We start from the raw sequence: 6,662 nt of genomic DNA, 5'->3' as shown, positions 1-6,662 counted from the left end.
TGGATCATTATTTAAATCCTGTGTCCGTTCTGCATCCATCCTATCTTAAGGATACCTACCATTTCTTGGAGGTTGCCCGTGAACTTGTCTTGCCCCCATCCTCTCTCCTTTTTTCTATGGATGTGGCCAACTTATACACAAATATCCCCATAGATGAAGGTATAAAGTGCGTGGAGGAAATTTTTAGATCCCACCCAGACCCCCAACGTCCAGAGGAGGAGCTTTTGGCTCTATTGAGAATAAATTTGACAAGGAACGACTTTGTTTTCAATAATAAATTTTATTTACAAATAAAAGGAACAGCAATGGGCAAAAGGTTTGCGCCTGCCTATGCCAATATTTACATGGCAAACTGGGAAAAACAAGCCTTACAAAAATGCAAAAAAACTCCAACTACCTACCTTAGATATCTGGATGATATCTGGGGAGTCTGGGAGCACTCCAGGGATGATTTCCGGGAATTCATGGACATCCTAAACTCCCACGATCCGTCGATTCAACTTACCTTTGATCTACAAGATCAATCGATAGACTTCCTGGACACAACAGTATTCAAGGGTCCTAAATTTCAGGAAACCGGAAAATTAGATATAAAAGTATTTTTTAAAACAACAGACACACATTCATTGTTACACAAAAAAAGTTTCCATCCAAAACACACCTTTAAGGGAATTATAAAATCACAATTACTCAGATTTGATCGGATTTGCACTCACCAGGATTATTTCTTCAAGGCCACCAAAATGTTATTTCAGGCCTTGAGAAGGCGAGGCTATTCTCGAACCTTCCTACGGGAATGTCTAAAAACATACAAGTTAATGAGAGACAAACGGCCTAATCAAAACATAATTCCATTAATCTCGACCCACTCCACAATTAGCAAAGCTCTAAACAAAAAATATAAAACCAATTACACACAGTTCATAACAAATCCAGGGATTCTTCCTCGATCCCGACTTACCTTGGCCTATAGGAGGAATAGGAATTTGGCTAATTTCTTGGTCCGGGCCAAATTACCCTCTACACTAAACCTCCCCAAGGATCTGTTACCCTAACCTTAACCTATTCCTACAGACCTTTCCCGGGGATTTATTGCCCTAACCCTAACATTTTCAAACCCTATCCAGGGATTTATTATCCTAATCCTAACCCAAAACCCTCAAACCTAACCGAGGATTTACTGCCCTAACCCTAACTTTCTACCTAAAATACCTGTAGATACTCACCTTAACAATTTGGAAATACGTACCTGGAATTACCTGGAAAAACCTGGAATTACCTGGAAAAACCCGGAAAAAAGAAATACTTACCTGGAATAACCTGGAAACACCTACCTGGAAAAACCTGGAAAATGAATACTTACCTGGAACAACCTGGAAACACTTACCTGGAAAATCCTGAAAAAAGAAATACTTACCTGGAATAACCTGGAAACACTTACCTGGAAAAACCTGAAAAAAGAAATACTTACCTGGAATAACCTGGAAACACTTACCTGGAAAAACCTGGAAAAAAGACAGACTTACCTGGAATAATCTGGAAACACCTACCTGAAAAAACCCAGACAAATAAATACTTACCTGGAATAACCTGGAAACACTTACCTGGAAAAACCTGGAAAAATGAAATACTTACCTGAAATAACCTGGAAACACTTACCTGAAAAACCTGAAAAAAGAAAAACTTACCTGGAATAACTTGGAAACACTTACCTGGAAAAACCTGGAAAAAAGACAGACTTACCTGGAATTATTTGAAATAACCTGGAAATACTTGCCTGGAATTAAAAGATTTTACCTGAAAAACAAATAAATATTCACCTGAAAGACAGAAATACTTACCTTACCTATCTGTACACACTTACCATATTTACCATACTTACTTTTTAAAAAAAAAAAAAAAAAAAAAAAAAAAAAAAAAAAAAAAAAAAAATTACCTTTAACATCTCTTTTTTAAAAAAATACATAACAGTAAAAATCTAAATTACAAACACTTACCTTGTATTTTATTCACAGACTTTAAAATTACTAAACAACATCTATTTACTTACCGTCCATTATATTTACCTTTCTAAAAACACATTCAAAACCATGCTGGTTCTTGCTTGGGAGGCGGAGTCAGGCACATATAAAAGCAGCCTTCCTCCACTTGCTCATCAGTTGAGCACAGACTGCCGACCAGAACACATCATTTGATTTAACAGTGTGCCAGACCTGAAGAAGACCTTGACAGGTCGAAACGTCGTCGCAGGCACACTTCTATTTGATTAAAAACCATCTTTCATTAAAAAACTATAAAAATTTAAAAACAATTAAAAATTCTTTAAAAATACAAAAACATTAAAAAATTCTTTAAAAATACAAAAACATTAAAAAATTCTTAAAAACAGTAAAAACATACTTTTCTTTTACGTAAAATTTCCCTTTTGGAAATCCTCCCTTAGTTGTTTGCTTTATTTTAGAAAAAGTAAAAAATAAAAACACTATTAAAAACAGAGTTAAAAGATGGCTGAGGGCTGGACGGAGGTCCGCTATGGACGGCGGCGCTTCCGTCAGCCCCAACGGGGCCCTCCACCGAGGGAGCCCAGATGGATGGCCCGAGCTAGACCCCCTACCTTTGATAGGGGGCTTCAGTCTTTGACCCTAACCCTAACCCTAACCCCTAACCCAGGGAGAAGAGCAGAGGAGAAAGAACACAGCCCTGGGGGGAACCAGTGCTGATGAGCTGGGAGTCAGAGTCATGTTTTCCCTGCTTCACCTGCTGCTTCCTGTCAGACAGGAAGTCTGTGATCCACCTGCAGGTGGAGTCGGGCACCTTCAGCTGGGAGAGCTTCTCCTGAAGCAGAGCTGGGATGATTGTATTGAAGGCAGAGCTGAAATCCACAAACAGGATCCTGGCGTAGGTTCCTGCAGAGTCCAGGTGCTGGAGGATGTGGTGAAGGTGCCAGGTTGACAGCGTTGTCTGCAGACCTGTTGGCTCTGTAGGCAAACTCTAGGGGGTCCAGGAGGGGATCTGTGATTTGTTTTAGGTGTGAAAGCACAAGGCGCTCAAAGGACTTCATAACCACAGAGGTCAGAGCGACGGGTCTAAAGTCATTAAGTCCTGTGGTCCTTGGCTTCTTGGGAACAGGGATAATAATGGAGGATTTGAAGCAGGCTGGTACGTGACATGTCGCCAGTGAGGTGTTAAAAATGTCTGTAAACACTGGAGACAGCTGATCAGCACAGTGCTTCAAGGTGGATGGAGACAGAGTCTGGTCCAGCGGCTTTCTGAGGGTTCTGTCTTCTGGATCAACTGCATGGAGGTGAGGGTTGAGGTGATAATTGGAAGGAATCAACCCTATTGCTATGTTGTAAGTTTTAGAGAGTTGAAACCTAACTCTTCCTCCTCTGTTTAAAGTTGTTTTTTCTCTCCTAACATAAATGGCGTCCTTCACGCCCCTTTCAAACCATCTGTCTTCTTTGTCCAAAATTTTTTTTGGCTCTCAAAGGAGTGTCCTTTGTCCCTAAGGTGTAGGTGGACAGCAGAGTCGTGTCCTGGGGATGTAGCTCTCCTGGGTTGAGCCATGCGTCTGTGGAGAGGTTGTTTGGTTTCTACAATCTCCTGATCTTTATATTGGAGAAACCAAACAACCTCTCCACAAACGTGCAAAGCTGGTAGAGACTTGTGGCTGGAATTGCAGCAAAGGGTTGTTCCACAAAGTATTGACTTATTTGTAAATAATGTTTCAAATCATGTATCATTTTCATCCTACTTCACAATTGTTTACTAGTTTGTGACCTTTTGCATAAAATTTCAATAAAATGTATTTATGTTTATGGTTCTAATGTGACAAAATGTGGAAATGTTCAAGGAATAGGAATACTTTTTCAAGCCACTGTACATCACCCTTTCAAGCCCCATTGTAATTCTTTACTATCAGGAAGTCCACAAAATACAGTCTGAAGCCTTCAGATGATCCAAAATGTTTTAGCTAGAGTTCTGATGAAAATCAACAAGAGGGATCATATTGCTCTTATTTTAGATTCCCTTTATTGACTTTCTGTTAAATCAAAAATAGAATTCAAAATTCTCCTTCTCAAGAATATAGTCCTTAATATCAAACTCCACCATATATCAGAGCTCTGATTACCCCGTATGTTCCCAACAGAGCTCTTTACCCAGACAAAATAGCATTTAATAAGTTATTAAAACACAAAATAAAAATCCACAGAAAACAGATATTTTGAATTTATTTGTTAAACTTAGATGTTTGTTGTACTGCTGTCCTCCTATTAACCTCCACTGTTTATATGTGTGTTTTGGTTAAACTTTTTGTGCAGAAATTTCTTCCTGACAGTGGTTGTCCACTTTGTGGACTCTCATGTGTGTTTTTAAACTGCTTTTATGGCCAAATGTTTGTCCACAGGTAGCACATCCAAATGGTTTCTCACCTGTGTGGACTCTCATGTGTGTGTTTAAAGTTGTCTTGTGGTTAAATGTCTGTCCACATGTACCACACCCAAACGGTTTTCTCCCCTGTGTGGATTCTCATATGTGTGTTTAAATTGATCTTTTGGCTGAATCTCTGTCCACAGACATCACAGCCAAATGGTTTCTCCCCTGTATGGATTCGACGGTGTGTGTTTAAGTTGGTCTTATGGCTAAATGCTTGTCCACAAACATCACAACTGAATGGTTTGTCTCCTGTGTGGGTCCTCCGGTGTGTATTTAAATGTGCCTTTCTGCTGAACCTTTGTCCACAAACATCACAACCAAAAGGTTTCTCGCCTGCATGGATTCTCATGTGTGTGTTCAAATTGATCTTTTGACTAAATCTTTGTGCACATACATGGCATCTGAACGGTTTGTCTCCTGTGTGAGTTTTCATATGTGTGTTTAAGTTGGTCTTATGGCTAAAGGTCTGTCCACAGACATCACATCCAAATGGTTTCTCACCAGTGTGGATTCTCATGTGGGTGCTTACATGCGACTTCCGGCTAAATACCTGACCACAGACATCACACCCAAATGGCTTCTCCCCTGTGTGAATTGTCATGTGTGTGTCAAGATGTATTTTTAACCTAAAGTTTTGTCCACAAATGTCACAACAAAATGGTTTTTCTCCTGTGTGAACTCTGATGTGCCTGTTTAAGTCTGTCCTAAGTTTAAATCGTTTTGCACAAAAATCACAAAAAAATGTTTTTTGCACATGGTTAGAATCCTCCTCTTCATCCTCAATACTGACTTCAGTCTCTGAAGAGGAAGAAGTCTCTGCAGTAGTTTTTGTATTTGAGTTGCTGGAGAATTCTGCTCCTCGGTAAACCCCTTCATTAATTTCAGCTTTAATCTGGTCTGCTGAGCTGCTGGTCGGAGCATCTCTGTCCACCACTTTGTGATGATTAAACTGTAAGAGCAGTGGAGTCTCTTCATCATCTTCACTCTTGATGAGAACTGCAGTGACATCATCTTCCTCCAAAGCGATCCCGAGTTCCTCCTCTTCTTCCTTGATGTGGACTGACTGCTGGGCGGCAGCAGGACCATGTTCTTCAGAAGCTTCTTTTTTAATTAACGTTTTCTGTTGAACATCTGCAGGAACCTCTGAAATACAAAATGATATACAAATTATTTTTGAATAATTTGTGTATGACATCAGAACTGACTCATTAAAAAGAAAAAAATGTGACAGGAATTTGCCATACCACCTGCCATACCATAGAATCAAGAATGAAGAGCCAAGAATCTTTATTGTCATTATGTGTTACCATAATGAAATGGTAACAAGAGTTCTGATGAAAATCAACAAGAGGGATCATATTTCTCCAATTTTAGCTTCCTTTCATTGGCTTCCTGTTAAATCAAGAATATAATTTAAAATTCTCCTTCTAACGTATAAAGCCCTTAATAATCAAGCTCCATCATATATCAGAGCTCTGATTACCCCGTATGTTCCTAACAGAGCACTTCGCTCTCAGACTGCAGGTCTGCTGGTGGTTCCTAGAGTCTCTAAAAGTAGAATGGGAGGCAGATCCTTTAGCTATCAGGCTCCTCTCCTGTGGAACCAACTCCCAGTTTTGGTCCGTGAGGTAGACACCTTGTCTACTTTTAAGACTAATCTTAAAACTTTCCTTTTTGACAAAGCTTATAGTTAGAGTGGCTCATGTTACCCTGAGCTATCTCTAAGAAAAGGTACTTTATTGATCTCACAGTGCAGAAATTCAAGTGTCACATCGGCTCAATAATCAAAAGCAGCTGCCAAAAGAAGGAAAAGGTGCATGAGGTATATACAGTGCGTACACATATATACAGTGGATCGAGGAAAAAAAGAAATAAAGCAGAGATTTAAGATGACCTATGTACATTTAAGGTGACTTATATACATATGGATTTGATGTTGTACATTAAAGTCGTACCAGGTAAAGAACAATAGTGAGGTAGTGAGATAACTATAACAGCTAAAGCCTATTATATAACATGATTATTGCACAGGTTATTGCACAGGGTATTAAATAGTAATTGCACAATAGTTATTGCACAAGTTATTGCAGTTATAGTGCAACATTGTAAAGTCTGATGGCAGCAGGGATGAATGACCTTAGGTTACTGGAGGACATCAGGGTCTATTTTTTTCACTCTGAGTTCTACTGTTCTCCAATTTGCATTGCTTGTTGTCATTTCAGCTT

At 39.3% G+C, this 6,662-nt stretch overlaps 1 pseudogene; it reads right to left on the bottom strand.

Annotated features, from left to right (window-relative positions):
• Positions 1-4,015: 4,015 nt before the first annotated feature.
• LOC118566468 lies at positions 4,016-5,682 on the bottom strand (annotated as a pseudogene).
• Between the last annotated feature and the right edge of the window lie 980 nt (positions 5,683-6,662).

The sequence above is a fragment of the Fundulus heteroclitus genome, chromosome 16 (assembly GCF_011125445.2).
Source record: "Fundulus heteroclitus isolate FHET01 chromosome 16, MU-UCD_Fhet_4.1, whole genome shotgun sequence".
Classification (NCBI taxonomy): domain Eukaryota; kingdom Metazoa; phylum Chordata; class Actinopteri; order Cyprinodontiformes; family Fundulidae; genus Fundulus; species Fundulus heteroclitus.
Note: the sequence above shows the minus strand (reverse complement) of the source record. Positions and strands in the feature narration are given on the sequence as shown.